This window comes from Pristiophorus japonicus, chromosome 5 (assembly GCF_044704955.1).
Source record: "Pristiophorus japonicus isolate sPriJap1 chromosome 5, sPriJap1.hap1, whole genome shotgun sequence".
In the NCBI taxonomy this organism is placed as follows: Eukaryota; Metazoa; Chordata; class Chondrichthyes; family Pristiophoridae; genus Pristiophorus; species Pristiophorus japonicus.
In genome coordinates, this window is record NC_091981.1 from 92,369,967 (window position 1) to 92,386,980 (window position 17,014).

A 17,014-nucleotide genomic window follows, 5' to 3' on the forward strand; every position below is an offset into this window, starting at 1 on the left:
GAAATATATTGTTACAGTATAATTTAATCAGTCACTGAAAGTTAATTGCAAAAACCCATTCAGTCTTAATTTTGAGATGTCGATATTGTTTTCAACTTTCAGACGTAAGAGTTTTGGGAATTTTTCTTGCAATTTTCCTCCCTCCCTGCCTGTCCTGAAGATGTTTACTCCTACAGTTCCCTGAGCATTGGTTACCCTCTCTTATCTAGTCGAAGTGGTCATTATTCTTGGAGGCAGTGGAAGCAGTTCAGAGAAGGTACACTAGGTTGATTCCTGAAATGAAGGGGTTGTCTTAAGAGCAAAGGTTGAGCAAGTTGGGCCTGTACTCATTGGAGTTTAGAAGAATGAGAAGTGATTTAATTGAAACATATAAGATTCTGAGGGGGCTTGATAGGGTAGATTCTGAGAGGATATTTCCTCTCATGGGGAAACCTAGAACTAGGGGGCATAGTTTCAGAATAAGGGGTTGCCCATTTAAAACGGAGATGAGGAGGAATTTTTTTCTCTCAGACTGTCGTGAATCTTTGGAATTCTCTACCCCAGAGAGCTGTGAAGGCTGGGTTATTGAATATATTTAAGGTGGAGATAGACAGATTTTTGAACTATAGGAGAGTCAAGGGTTATGGAGAGCAGGAAAGTAAAGTTGAGGCCAAGATAAAATCAGCCATGATCTTATTGAATGGCGGAGCAGGCTTGAGAGGCCAAATGGCCTAAGCCTGCTCCTATTTCTTATGTTCTTATGTTATTATTCATTAACAAATCTTAATGGGTGTTGTAATGTATTTGACCATGAGGCAATACTGTTGAGCCCAATGCTTTCTTTCCATGTAATACAGCAAGGCTGACTGTAGCAGAGTCAGGAGCAGAACTCCTTAAAAATTCTCTTCCTTAACGCTCATTGTAACTGAGATTACCTTACTTAGTACAGAGCAATGGGGCGAAAATGGCAGCCATTCATTATCCCCCATTTCACCCCCGCCACACACACACACACAGGAATCAAAATTGGAACTTCCTGTCGGTATTGCTCAGTTGCTCATTTATTGCGAGAGGGTTTGCCTCTTAACTTCCTTTCCTCTTTCCCTCTCCCTCCATTGTCTTCCTACAAGGAAAAAAATAGGAAAAATAATACGCTTTGCAGATTCAACCACAAGAATGGTAAAAGCAGGAGCAAAAAAAGAGGAACCGTAAATAAAGTGAAAGTGACAGAAAAGAACTGGAGGAGCAGGAAGGGAGGGAAACATAAATGAAGGAGGGGGAAAAGTAGTGAATGAAAAAAAGATGAGTGAAATAGAACTAAAGGAAGATAAAAATGGAAACCGAGGCAGAGAAACCAAAGTGAAAAAGAGAGCAAAACACAAGCACAGGAAGAGAGAAAAAGAAAAGTAGGGAAAGAAAGGATGAGATATGGAGGAAGAGGGACAGAGAAAGAAAAGTGAAGGAAGGGGATGGAAAGCGAGACAAAAAGGAGAGAGAGAGGGAGGTTGGTCTTTTAGAGATGTACTAGCACCACTATCCTTAGCTACAAGGGTATGATGAGGCGTATGAACCTTTTGATGGGCTCAGCCTAAAGTCTGAAATGGTAATAACTAGTCTGGAAAAAATTATAATCTGCTGCCATAATGAATAACGTGTTCTATTCCAGGATTGCTCATAATTTGCTCAGGAGCCACCTCGCAACAGCATCACACCTCCCGCCACCACCCTCATTTGTGATCTCCTGCAGCATTATTGGTCCTTGTTCCTGTAGACCAGAATCTAGCAGCTTTGGGATGTACTTGCATGTGTATCAAAGAGATGGTTTAAAACAAAATAAACAACAACAAAAATTAAGTTTACGGGGCTGCTTTATAATTGTTCTGTGATGGTGAGACTTGAGCAGATCAGGGTTCAGGATTGTAACTCTCAACAAAAATGTAGTGAGCACCTCATCTGATGAGTTCCATAATAAGATTGTGGTAACTTAAATCTCTGTTGAAACAGTTCTACTGTACTGTGCCAATTGATTTGTGATGTGAAAACCTGGGAAATAATCTTCATATTTGTTTCAGTGAACAAATTTCTAATTGTTATAAATTACGAGAGTAATGAGCCATAAACAATTTCTCCATTAACCCTAGCTATTTCTTCATAGAAACATAGAAAATAGGTGCAGGAGTAGGCCATTCGGCCCTACGAGCCTGCACCTCCATTCATGGCTGATCATGCAACTTCAGTACCGCATTCCTGCTTTCTCTTCATACCCCTTGCTCCCTTTAGCTGTAAGGGTCACATCTAACTCCCTTTTGAATATATCTAACGAACTGTCCTCAACAACTTTCTGTGGTAGAGAATTCCATAGGTTCACAATTCTGAGTGAAGAAGTTTATCTTCATCTCGGTCCTAAATGGCTTACTGCTTATCCTTAGACTGTGACACCTGGTTCTGGACATCCCCAACATCATGAACATTCTTCCTACATCTAACCTGTCCAGTCCCGTCAGAATTTTATGTTTCTATGAGATCCCCCCTCATTCTTTTAAATTCCAGTGAATGTAAGCCTAGTCGATCCAGTCTTTCTTCATATGTCAGTCCTGCCATCCTGGGAATCAGTCTGGTGAACCTTCGCTGCACTCCCTCAATAGCAAGAATGTCCTTCCTCAGATTAGGAGACCAAAACTGTACACAATATGTGGCCTCGCCAAGGCTCTGTATGACTGCAGTAAGATCTCCCTGCTCCTATACTCAAATCCTCTCACTATGAAGGCCAACATGCCATTTGCCTTCTTCACCACCTGCTGTACCTGCATGCCAACTTTCAATGACTGATGTACCATGACACCCAGGTCTCGCTGCACCTCCCCTTTTCCTAACATGTCATCATTCAGATAATATTCTGCCATCCTGTTTTTGCCACCAAAGTGGATAACCTCACATTTATCTACATTATACTGCATCTGCCATGCATTTATTCACTCACCTAACCTGTCCAAGTCACCCTCCAGCCTTTTAGCATCCTTCTCACAGCTCACACTGTCATCCAGCTTAGTGTCATCGGCAAACTTGGAGATATTACATTCAATTCCTTCGTCTAAATCATTCATGTATATTGTAAATAGCTGTGGTACCAGCTCTGAACCCTGCGGTACCCCACTAGTCACTGCCTGCCATTCTGAAAAGGACCCGTTTATTCCTACTCTTTGCTTCCTGTCTGCCAACCAGTTCTCTATCCACGTCAATACATTACCCCAATACCATGTGCTTTAATTTTGCACACTAATCTCTTGTGTGGGACCTTGTCAAAAGCCTTTTGAAAGTCCAAATACACTACATCTACTGGTTCTCCCTTGTCCACTCTACTAGTTTCATACTCAAAAAATTCTAGATTTGTCAAGCATGATTTCCCTTTCATAAATCCATGCTGACTTGGACCGAACCGGTCACTGCTTTCCAAATGTGCTGTTATTACATCTTTAATAATTGATTCCAACATTTTCCCCACTACCGATGTCAAGCTAACCGGTCGATAATTCCCTGTTTTCTCTCTCCCTTTTTTAAAAAGTGGTGTTACATTAGCTACCCTCCAATCCATAGGAACTGATCCAGAGTCAATAGAATGTTGGAAAATGACCACCAATGAATCCACTATTTCTAGGTCCACTTCATTAAGTACTCTGGGATGCAGATTATCAGGCCCTGGGGATTTATCCGCCTTCAATCCCATCAATTTCCCGAACATAATTTCCTGACTAATAAGGATTTCCTTCAGTTCCTCCTTCTCGCTAAACCCTCGCTCCCCTATTATTTTCGGGAGATTATTCGTGTCTTCCTTCGTGAAGACAGAACCAAGTATTTGTTCAGTTGGTCTGCCATTTCCTTGTTCCCCATTATGAATTCACCTGATTCTGACTGCAAGGGACCTACATTAGTCTTCACTAATTTTTTTCTCTTCACATACCTATAGAAGCTTTTGCAGTCAGTTTTTATGTTCCCTGCAAGCTTACTCTCGTACTCTATTTTTCCCCTCCTAATTAAACCCTTAGTCCTCCTCTGCTGGATTCTAAATTTTTCCCAGTCCTCAGGTTTGCTGCTTTTTCTGGCCAATTTATATGCCTCTTCCTTGGATTTAATGCTATCCCTAATTTCCCTTGTTAGCCACGGTTGAGCCACCTTCCCCTTTTTATTTTTACACCAGACAGGGATGCACAATTGTTGTAGTACATCCATGCGATCTTTAAATGTCTGCCATTGCCTATCCACCATCAGCCTTTTAAGTATCATTCGCCATTGTATCCTAGTCAATTCACATCTCATACCATCGAAGTTACCTTTCTTTAAGTTCAGGACCCTAGTCTCTGAATTAACTGTGTCACTCTCCATCTTAATGAAGAATTCTACCATATTATGGTCATTCTTCCCCATGGAGTCTCGCATGACCAGATTGCTAATTAATCCTCTCTCATTATACAAGTCCCAGTCTAGGATGGCCTGCTATCTCGTTGGTTTCTATGACATATTAGTCGAGGAAACCATCCCTTATACACTCCAGGAAATCCTCCTCCACAGTACTGCTACCAGTTTGGTTAGCCCAATCTATATATAGATTAAAGTCACCCACGATAACTGCTGTACCCTTATTGCACGCGTCCCTAATTTCCTGTTTGATGCCATCCACAACCTCCCTACTACTGTTTGGTGGTCTGTACACAACTCCCATTAATGTTTTCTGCCCTTTGGTGTTTCGCAGCTCTACCCATACAGATTCTACATCCAAGCTAATGTCCTTCCTTACTATTGCATTAATCTCCTCGTTAACCAATAACGCTACCCCACCTCCTTTTCCTTTCTGTCTGTCCTTCCTGAATATTGAATACCCCTGAATGTTGAGTTCCCAGCCTTGGTCACCCTGGAGCCATGACTTCGTAATCCCAATTACATCATATCCGTTAACAGATATCTGCGCAGTTAATTCATCCACCTTATTACAAATGCTCCTCACATTGAGACTCAGAGCCTTCAGGTTTGTTTTTTTAACACACTTTGTCTTTTTAGAATTATGTTGTAATGTGGCCCTTTTTGATTTTTGCCCTTAATTTCTCTGCCCTCCACTCTTGTTTTTCTCCTTCCTATTTTTTGCTTCTGCCCCCTTTTTACTTCCCTCTCCCTCCCTGCGTAGATTCCCACCCCCCTGCCATATTAGTTTAAACCCTCCCCAACAGCACTAGCAAACACTCTGCCTAGGACATCGGTTCCGGTTCTGCCCAGGTGCAGACTGTCCAGTTTGTACTTGTCCCACCTCCCCCAGAACTGGTTCCAATGTCCCAGGAATTTGAATCTATCCCCCTTGCACCACTCCTCAAGCCACATATTCATCTAACTATCCTGCTATTCCTACTCTGACTAGCACGTGGCACTGGTAGCAATCTTGAGATTACTACCTTTTTAGGTCCTACTTTTTAATTTAACTCCTAGCTCCCTAAATTCAGCTTGTAGGACCTCATCCTGTTTTTTACCTATATCGTTGGTACCTATATGCACCACGACAGTTGGCTGGTCACCCTCCCCCTCCAGAATGCCCTGCAGCAGCTCCAAGACATCCTTGACCCAAATTCCAACTGAGTAGTTCCCACATGGGGATGTTCTCAAATCTGAACAGCTGCAGTGTTACAAATTGATTGATTCAAATCTTACGTGATACTCCTATAATTGCACAGATTATTTGGGAAACATCTATTTGCTTGGTTTAAATGCCTGTATTACCATTAGCGTACTAGGTTTGAAAATTAAATAATGCATGTTTTAGGATGGAAGGGTGTAACGCTGAAGTATGATCTAACCTAATAGTGTTTGGAACACCTTAACTCTATATAGAATTGAAAGATTATAATCAAGATAATATTGTACTTGATTGAAAACATGCCAGGCATGTAGGATCCTTTGAGAGCAAAGGATGTGTAATATGGAAAGTAATGGTAAATTGCCAAGAGCTATCATAATGCAATGCTCTCAGTAACCCAAAATGTGAATAGTAACAGGCACGCTGGAAAATGGTTTAGTACATGGGACTATGAAGTCATCCTGTGTGATAATTTTGGGCTAACAACTGTTTGTATGATTGTTGTTGTAAGATGGGAAAATCTAATGTTGCTATGAATCCTGAGTTGTTTGTTATTCTTCGGGGATCCTAAGATATCAGATTACTTCAAAATACATATATCAATGTTCTAATTTAAAACGTTACAGTAAAAATAAAATGGTGTGTGTCTGTAGGAGTTCTCCCGCTTGTCCGCCATAGCTTTGGTGAAAGAACTACAGAAATCCCTTGTGAACAATGTTTAGGCCGTTTTACAGGCCTGTGTTTTTCAGTCAGCAGCATACCTAAGGAGTACGTCACCGGCATCTGATTAGGAATTGCACTTGTGTGATGGGACCCTCTTTTGTGAACTTGCTCTCTGACACTGCGTACTAGAGGGCAGCACAATGGCTCACAGATCCCAGGGGCACAGCATGTGCGAGAGCATATCTGGATCACATGGGCCTGGTGCTCCAATCAGGGGAAGCGCCGAGTTTCCTCTGCACAAATATGTGGGGACCAGCATCAGGCTTTTGCAGTTAATTGTTCAATGGGATATGAGAACTGGTGTCATGTATGTACATGCTGTTTGTAGCCACCAGATGGTGTCATTGTTGGAGGCCACTGAGCAGCACGCACATGGTGCTGCTCTGGTATAAAAGGCCAGCCATTTTGTGAGACAGGCACTTTGGGCCATAATAAAGCCAAGGTTGTGCCTTGTTTAGTTAAACAGTACTCAGTTTGAACCTTTATTGCATACATAACATTTGGCGATGAGAATATAAGAATTTTTGTTTGCAAAATGAGCACGATTGGATTTTTAGAGCGATTCGTGGAGGGAGAAGATTGGGCAGACTTTGTGAGCCATTTGAACCAGTACTTTGTGGCCAACAAAATGAAAGGGGTCGACGCTGCAGATCGGCGCCGGGCCGTGTTCCTCACTGTGTGCGGTTCAAAGATCTACGGTCTGATAAAGATATGCCTAGTGATCCAACAGAGAAAACGTACAAGGAGTTGTGTACATTGGTACAGGAGCACCTCAAGCCAGACGACGGTATCATCATCGAGATACAGGTTTTATAAACACGTTTGATCGGAGGGCCAGAGCGCTGCGGAATTTGTTGCCAACCTGAGATGTCTAGCGGGACCGTACAAGTTCGGGACGGTGATGGCAGACATGCTGCGGGACTTCTTTGTTATCGGTATCAACCACGAGGTATCCTGCGCAAACTTCTGGCGGTGGAGGAGTTGGATTTAAAAAGGGCTATCCAGATCACTCAATCATGTATGGCGACGGACGGGAGTCTAAAGCAAATAGCGGTGAAGAACCGAACCTCGGCAAGTACTGTCAATGCGATTGATTCTGCGTTCGGCAGAGCGGCACAAGGCAGGGCCTATCCGGCTGCATTTGCGAAACCTGTGCCTGCCCAAAGTCCGCCTGCGGGAATGTATCCGACTTCTCCGTGTTGGCGTTGTGGGGGAAATCATTGGCACCAGCAGTGCCGATTTAAGTAATATAGTCACAAAGGCTGTCTGAGAGTGGGGCATCTCCAGCGCAAGTGTCCGCAGATGAGCAAGCGAGCTGCAGCATACCACATGGAGGATGAGAATCAGACTAGCGCGGATCAAGATATGCAATCCGAGATGCCAGAGGAGGAAGTGTGTGGACTGTACTCTTTCACAACCAAGAGTAAACCAATTTTGATTAACGTGAATTTTAACGGGATACTGGTATCGATGGAACTGGACACAGCGGCGAGCCAATCGATCATGAACGAGAGGGCATTTAATAAGCTGTGGGATACTAAGACTGTGAGGCCCAGGCTGAGCCCTATTAACGCCAAGCTGCGCACGTACACCAAAGAACTGATAAAGGTGATTGGCAATGCACAGATGAATGTGTCGTATAACGGTGCTGTTCACGAGTTACCACTGTGGATTTTTCTAGGTAATGGCCCAACGCTGCTCGGCAGAAGCTAGTTGGAGAAAATCAGATGCGACTGGAATGACATAAAGACGTTGTCGTCGGAGGAAGATACATGTGCCCAAGTATTGAGCAAGTTCCCCTAGCTGTTCGAACCGGGTATCGGCAACTTCACGGGAGCCAAGGTGCAGATTCACGTGGACTCAGATGCAAGACCCGTCCATCATAAAGCTCGGGCAGTGCCGTATATGATGAGGGAGAAGATCGAAATTGAACTGGACAGACTCCAGCGTGAAGGGATCTTATCATCAGTCGAATTTAATGAATGGGCCAGCACTATTGTTCCTCTGCTGAAAAGTGATGGCACAGTCAGAATCTTGTTTTGAAACAAGATCAGTACCCATTACCGAAGGCTGATGACTTGTTTGTGACGCTAGCCGGAGGAAAGTCATTCACAAAACTGGACTTGACGTTGGCCTATATGATGCAGGAGTTGGTAGAGAAGTCGAAGAGACTTTCGTGCATTAACATGCACAAAGGACTGTTTATTTACCATAGGTGTCTGTTTGGAATGCGCTCGGTTGCAGCAATATTCCAGAGGAATATGGAAAATCTACTGAAGTCCGTTCCCAGAGTCGTGTTCCAAGATGACATTCTGATCACCGGTCGTGACTTCAAGGAACATTGGAACAACCTGGAAGAGGTTCGACTGCGTTTGGACAGAGTGGTACTCAGACTTAAATGCTCGAAGTGCGTCTTCATGGTACCGGAGGTCGAATTCCTCGGGAGGAATATCGCTGCTGATGGAATCAGATCTACTGACGTTAAAATCACAGCCATCAAGAATGCACCCAAGCCACAGAACATGACGGAGCTGCGTTCGTTCCTAGGTCTACTCAACTACTTTGGTAACTTGCTACCTAAGTTGAGCACCTTACTTGAACCACTGCACATGCGATTGAGAAAAGGTAACAACTGGGTGTGGGGCGCATTGGAAGACAGAGCTTTCGAGAAAGCCACCAATCTGCTTTGCTCGAACAAGCTGCTGGTACATTATGATCCATTTAATCGTTTAGTTTTGGCCTGTGACACATTGTCATATGGAATTGGTTGCATGTTACAACAAGCCAATTAGTCGAGGAAACTTCAACCTGTCGTGTATGTATCCAAAAGTTTGTCTAAAGCGGAAAGAGCCTACATTATGGTAGAAAAAGAAGCTTTAGCGTGTATGTACGATGTTAAAAAGATTCATCAATACCTGTTCGGTCTGAGGTTTGAACTAGAGACCGGTCACAAGCCGCTCATTCAGTTGTTTTCCGAGAGCATAGGTATCAATACCAACGCTTCATTCAGCATCCAAAGGTGGGTGCTGACATTATCTGCCTATGATTATGTCATTCGCCACAGACCTGGCACAGAGAATTGTGCCAATGCTTTGAGTCGGTTGCCGTTGCCCACACCGGAGGTGGAAATGCCACAACCAGCAGATTTAATGTTAATCATGGATGCTTTTGAAAGTGAAGGTACCCTTGTCACGGCTCAGCAAGTTAAGACCTGGACCAGCCAGGACCCAATGTTATCAGTGGTAAAAGGTTGCATCCTCAAAGGGGATTGGTCTGCCGTACCTAAACAAATGGGCGAAGAGGCCAAACCATACATTCGTCGCGAGGACGAATTGTCTATTCAGGCAGATTGCATATTGTGGGGCAATCAAGTTGTAATGCCCAAGAAAGTGAGAGAGAAGTTTGTGCGTGAGTTACACAGCACACATCCTGGTATAGTGATGATGAAGGCCATCGCCAGGTCCCACGTATGGTGGCCAGGAATTGATCCTGAGCTGGAAACTTGCGTGCGTCAGTGCAACACTTGCATGCAGCTCAACAAAGTACCAGCGGAATTGCCGCTGGGTCTGTGGTCATGGCCATCCAAACCTTGGTCCAGGATCCATGTAGATTTTGCAGGTCCCTTCCTGGGCAGGATGTTTTTAGTGGTGGTGGATGCTTATTTGAATGCATAATCATGTCATCCAGTGCGTCCACGGCAACCATAGAGAATCTCAATGACATGTTCACGATACATGGTCTGCCTGACATAGTGGTGAGCGACAATGGGTCGTGCTTCACCAGTCAGGAGTTTCAGGAGTTTCTAAAACTTAATGGCATAAAACATGTAAGGTCAGCACCATTCAAGCCTGCATCCAACGGGCAAGCAGAACGTGCAGTACAAATTATCAAGCAAAGCATGAGGAGAGTAACCCAAGGGTCACTGCAGACCTGCTTGTCTTGCATACTGCTGAATTACAGGACAAGACCCCACTCACTCACAGGGTTCTCGCCTGCTGAACTCATGATGAAAAGAGGTCTTAAGACCAAGTTATCTCTTGTACACCTGGATTTAAGTAATCATGATCGCACAACTGTGTCACACGTAATTTCTGTTAATTATCCTGTATATGTGTTGAATTATGGTCAGGGTCCCAAATGGATCGCTGGTATGGTCATGGCCAAGGAGGGCAACAGAGTATTTGTTAAGCTCAAGAATAGACAAACTTGTAGGAAACACATGGATCAAACAAAGCTGAGGTACACAGACGAGTCAGAGCAGTCGGACGAAGAAACCTTCGATGATCAACCAACCTACCAGCAGCCTTCAGTGGACTCGAGGGTCATCAGTGAATCCGAAATTTCCATCACGGACTTGTTCAATAAAAATGAACTTGCAATTCCTGACATGGCCACTGCCACCCCCAACAAGTCAGCCATCCAGCCTCCAGCCACAACAGACTCCGCACATTCACCCAAGGCCGGAATCGAGCTGAGACGGTCAACCCGGGAGCATAAAGCACCGGATCGTCTCAACCTGTGAAAGACTGTGATAAGATCTCAGAGGAGGGTATTGTCATGTATGTACATGCTGTTTGTGGCCACCAGATGGTGTTATTGTTGGAGGCCACTGAGCAGCACGCACATGGTGCTGCTCTGGTATAAAAGGCCAGCCATTTTGTGAGTCAGGCACTTTGGGCCATAATAAAGCAGAGCCAAGGTTGTACCTTGCTTAGTTCAGCAGTACTCAGTTTGAACCTTTATTGCATACATAACAACAAGGGAATAAAGTTACATTGTTAAATTGGATATGATAACTAATGCAAGGGGGAATAAGGTGACAGAAGAGAAAGGAGAGTGCACACTGGCTCCTGACCTGCTGAATCTACTCACAGAATGGACACGGTCAATGACAGCAGCACCATATGGTGACTTTAAAAGCTCTAATGTCAGAAAATAAGATACAAATATATAGTTAGGTTTAACATTTTGTTCTTTGGGATTTTGCATCGGTTGAAATTCAGAATGCCCCACGCAAAAAAAAGGCCTAATGGCAGCACCAAGCTTCAATATCAGGATTTCAATAAAATGTGTGGACAAAACAAACTCACAATTTCACTTCTACGTGAGCTATATAAGCTAAATACATACCGAACGATGCTTTGGATCTTTTGAGGTATCCCATTACGTTGATGCAAACAGACCCTGTGCTTGTTTGCATCAGCCGTACAATTTTGGTACATTATAGTGGGACAGTTGGTGGGCAATTAGACCAACTCTGTGCCAGCAATTGGGAATTCCAAGTCATTAACTTGACAAAGAGCAAGTTCAGGTTTAGCACATGTGCAAGTGCATGCAGAAATCCCGAACTTGCGGTCCATTTCGAAAACGTTCTGACTTAGTATTATGAGAGTACACCGTCATACCCACCTCAAATTCTGGCCCTCCATTAGAGCCTAGTACTATTAGTGGAGTGGTAGTAAATGGTAAAAGAGGGGCAAACTATAGTTTTGATCAGATTGCTACAGTTCATATTGAGGGAGAAATTCAACTCTCAGCCATCTATTATAAAGTCTGAAAGAGTGAGAGAAGAATTTGACAAATGCATCAAACATTCACATACCAGTATCACACAGCATAATTTCAAGATCCATGTTTTAAAAAAATGAATCAGCAGCTTTCTGCCGTAATTGTATTTAGTTTTAGACATTCCATCTATCTATGTTAAGTAAACAAACTGGACAGGATAAATTTGTATGCACCTAAATAAACTACGATCTGTTTGCATTTCTATGAATCTTGTGCACCCAACCTTGAGGAAGAATTTTGCATTATTTTAAGAATGTAAAACTTGATACAAATTACTTTAAAATAGAAAATGAAAAAATCAAGGTAATTCTCAGTCTGCTCAAGGTACTCATATCACTCATTTATGCTGCAACCAGCTATGCAAAGGTAAGAACTGAGATTATGGGCCCAAGTTTCCACAAGAAAAAAAACGGGCGCCCCTCCGAGCTGGGCGCCTAAAAAAATCCTCGGTAGTCTGCACCTACTTGCAGGTCCTCTGGCCCATGGCGCAGTCAGCACGAGCTGTGGGGGGGCGGAGCCAGGTCCCGGCGCTGAAAACAGTGCCGGGACCTCTGCACATGCGCGCTACAGTCGGCACGCAAGTGCAGTAGCTCCAGGCGCCGAATTGTGTGGGAGGGGCCCGAAGCACGCAGCCCCGAGCCCTGGCCCAATGGCCTCACTGGGGCTCCTCCCACGGCCAGCTTCTGCTCCCCGCCTGACCAGACCCGACACTCGCTCCCCCCCCCGACCAGACCCGACCCGACACCCGCTCCCCCCCCCCCCCGCCCCGACCCGACACCCGCTCCCCGCCCCCCCCCCCGCCCCGACCCGAGACCCGCTCCCTCCCTGCCCTGAGACCCGAGACCCGCTCCCCCCCCCCCACACCGACCCGAGACCCGCTCCCCCCCCCCACTGACCCGACCCGCGCTCCTGTTCCCCGACCCGACGCCCCCCCTCTCTCTCTCGCTCCCCCTCCCCCCTCTCTCCCTCCCCCTCCCCCCCTCTCTCCCTCCCCCTCCCCCCCTCTCCCTCCCCCTCTCCCTCCCTCCCCCTCTCTCCCCCTCTCTCCCTCCCTCCCCCTCTCTCCCCTCTCTCCCTCCCCTCCCTCTCTCTCCCCCCCTCCCTCCCTCTCCCCTCCCTCTCTCCCTCCCCCCCTCTCTCCCTCTCTCCCTCCCCCCCCTCTCTCCCTCCCCCCTCCCCCCCCTCTCTCCCTCCCCCCTCCTCTCTCCCTCCCTCTCTCTCTCCCCCTCTCGCTCAGCGGCACGAACGGCTGCAGAATTCTCCCTGGCTGAAGCACTTTCACACAGGTAGGAAGATGGTTTATTTAATCTTTTCGTGGCTTATAAATGTTTATTCAGGTTGGATTTATTTGTATAATATTTGTAGAAGTATAAACAAGGATTTATTGTCGAATTTAATGAGTTCCCTTCCCCTCCCCTCCCCCCCACCTCGTTCTGGACGCCTAATTTGTAACCTGCGCCTGATTTTTTAATGTGTAGAACAGGTTTTTTCAGTTCTACAAAAATCTTCACTGGCTCCATTCTACTTTAGTTTGGAGTACATTTTCACTGTGGAAACTTTGAAATCAGGCGTCAGTGGCCGGACACGCCCCCTTTTGAAGAAAAAATTCTGTTCTAAACTAGAACTGTTCTACCTGACTAGAACTGCAGAAAAAAAAATGTGTAGAATTGCGATTTCTAAAATAGTCCGTTCTCCACCAGTTGCTCCTAAAAATCAGGCGCGAATCACGTGGAAACTTGGGCCCTAAGTTTCAATTAAATTAAAATTGAGCAAGACTCCAGGTTAAATCTTTTCACCGATCTTGTATTCTTGTTTTCCCTGTTGCAATAGATACCTTTTGTGTTGTTTCTGTTCAACCATACCTTAACAGTATTGAAGAGCAATGTTGTAAATTAGCATATTTTGGAATTAATTGATCAGGGGAAGGGTGTCCACATTGGGGAATAGTAATTCTTTCTGCTTTTCGCAGCTAATTTCAGCGTCAAACACTCCTGGTGAAGTTGAGCTCCAGTTAATATGCCTCAACTAATACATAGCCCCATAGCATCTGTGTGATTTTGTTTTTAATTCCCACACTAGCCATTCATACAACCTCTACAAGTGAGACTGCCATTTTGATGCTGTGATTGATGCCTGATAACAACTAGGTTGAGCCTAACAATACTCATTTCACTTAAGACCTTTACAATCAACAGACAAACTTCATTCCTGTCAAATGTAGTGCTAGTCTCAGAAGTGACACAAAAATGGGGCAGATTTTGCGGTGGATATATTGGCCTTTGAAATTGACCACAAGTTAGATATTTCCGCATGCACTAAATTCCGATCTTGCGGTCTGTCAAGGTACGCCTTGACAGATGATCCGCACCGACGGGGAAATACTCATTGTTGGTGCAGAATTGGGCTAATTACCCAGCAATTATGTCTGAAAATTTTATGTTTCTCAAACAAGCGCAGGAGCCTCTGTCACTGTGAAAGGAACCCATTTGTATTGAACATTGCAAGCAAGCAGCGGATGTAGTTACAACTTTAACCCTAACATGTGCAAAATCTGTAAATTGAATTGGAATGATACTGTTACCAGAAAACCACTCTCAGAAACAAACTACTTGTACTGAACACCTACTGCTTAACATATCCTAAGAATGAAAGGGTTTTTATTTTGCAGTAGAGAGGATAGGCTCTATGTGGTCTCTCCACCGATTTCACAGTACGTCTGTAAGGATTGTTAACTGTCCTGGTATCACATCACAATAAAATACATGTTCCTAGTGGGAAAATTTAGAAACATTGGGCTCAATTTTGGCCCAGCCCGTTTTTCAGTGCATTTACCGGAGACGCGCTGCTTTTCTCCGTTCAAAAGTGTGCCGAAAAGTTTCCTTCCCATTTTGGCCGCTGTCTAGCCTCCTCCCTGTGGTCGCGCAGTGTGGCCAGTCAAGTTGGGGGTGGAGCCAGCGTCCTGCGCCGGAAACAGTGCCAGGACGTCTGCACATGCGCAGTTGAGTGTCCGTGCATGCGCAGTAGCTCCTTGCCCCCAGCCTCTCCGCTGTGTGGGACCCGATGCTGGCCAAATGTTGTGAGTAGGGGTATGGAATGGCAATTGCACGGACTGCTTAGTTCTATTTGATTTGAAGCTTTAATCACTTTAATCTTAGAAATCGCATGGGAAGGCCACTCGGCCAGGGCTAGGGGCGGGCGGGCAGAAGAACTGATAGTGCTCCTGCCTGGATGATTTCTATCAGTTCTTCTGCCCGCCCCTAGCCCAGGCTGAGTGGCCTCTCGCAACAGCCGACCCGTTGTCTTCCCGGGCCGAGATTTAAGATGAAGGTAGGACTTACTTCAATTTTTTATTTGTTATTGAATGATTATCATTTTTTGTTTCCAAGGTTTGGTGCTTTGTAAGCCTTGGTGCTTTAGGTGCAGGTCCTCTCTGCTTCCCTTCCCACCCCTATCCCAGATCGAATGGCCTCCGATGTACCTACCTGCGCTGATTTCTTAACTTTCCGCAAGGGCTTTCTGAAGTGGCCATATACGCTGGCCAAAGTAGATTTGGAGTAACTATTAGCTGGCCAAAGTTGCCTAAATGGGCAGAACTGGCGTAGGTAGCTGGTAACGCCCCCTTTTGAGAGGAAAAAAAACTAAACTAAAAAATCGTAACTAACTCACTTGCACTGCAAATTAATTGTGGAAAATTGGGAATTTTTAAGTTATGCCAGGAAAACCAAATTACTCCAAAAAAAACGGAGCAACTCCTGGCCAAAATTGAGCCCATTAAATATAAAACTTGACAATTCATATTAAAATTATCAATGTCTTCTGCACTCCAATTGTATGATCAAGAACTGGGCATTCATCTCGTGAGCGGTAATCTGGCAGAGTGGACCACCCGCCTGTTATAGAACCTGTATGATTTTAAAGTCATTGAAATCAGGTGGGTTCTACAACAGGCAGGTACTCTGCTCCGATCTGCCAGATTACCGCCCATTCAGTGAAGGCAAAAATTTTCCTCGTATGGGATTCCTTCTCATAACCATTTATTTGAAGAAGTTTACCGTTCATTTGCTTTTAGATGACTTGCCTCTAATTCTAAGATTATTTTCCCTCTTCTGGATTCCCTTACTAGATGGAATAGCCATTCCTTATCTACTCTATCAAGTCCCTTTATTTTAAACAGCTGAATCAGATCACTCCTTAAATCTCTTTACCTACTAGGAATATAATGCATGTTTATCCAGTCTCTGGTCATATCCCAGATATCATCCTGGAAAATTGCCTAAGACTTTTCTTCAACGTTAATTTCCTTACTAGGATCGATGCCGAAACCTAACTACAATCTTCCAGGTGGTATTTGACCAGGAAACTATGGGGCTGAAATTGCACCCCTCCATAAGCTCCATTACCACCTCTAAGAGGCGGGAATCGAACAGAGAGCCTTTACCGACTGGGGGCAGACAGATGGGTTGACCCGACCGAAATTGCCCCCAGGCCAGAAGTGGCGATAAAAGGTTATCGCACTGTCCGTTTTCCCGCCGCAACGGGCACATGCCGACCAGCCGTGACCCCGCGGGAAATTGCCCCGTGTGGAATTGCTCCACCCTTAAGGGGAGGTCGCACTGCCGGCGACTCCATTTTATTTTTCGTTGTCTGCTGAATGCCAGGTCGGGCCGACAGTTATGCCCATGGCTGGCCCAGCCGAAACCCTCCCTTGTGGCCCAGTGTTTACCACTAAAGTGGCTGCAGAGTTCATGGCGGCCCTCCCCTTTAACTGAAGGGGAGGAACGTTGTGACGCATCAGCGCAGCGCTAACGACTTGGAGCAATGGCCGTTCCAACCCACCCCCACTTCCGCTCGTTCTGACCGCTAAAAAATTTCCAAGTCTCAAATTTCTCCGGATTCTTCGTCCCACGGATTGAGGCGGAGAAACACTTTAATAAACTATAGGTGCACCCCGTTTGGGGCGGGGCTCAGTTACGGCCTCTATATAACTGCAGTAGCAATGTGCCTTGTCTTTACATCCTAAAACTTTTGCAATGAAGAGCAACATAAAATTGAGTATTTTGGTCAGTGTTGTAGCTGCGAACTAGCGTTTAATTAATTCCGCAAGTGGACCACTAAATTCCTTTGTTA

The 17,014-nt window shown here is 45.0% G+C and overlaps 1 protein-coding gene across 1 annotated transcript in view; it reads left to right on the forward strand.

Annotated features, from left to right (window-relative positions):
- The window catches only part of LOC139264391 (A disintegrin and metalloproteinase with thrombospondin motifs 16), a 469,636-nt gene that overhangs the window by 256,417 nt on the left and 196,205 nt on the right, over positions 1 to 17,014 (forward strand). The window lies entirely within an intron of this gene.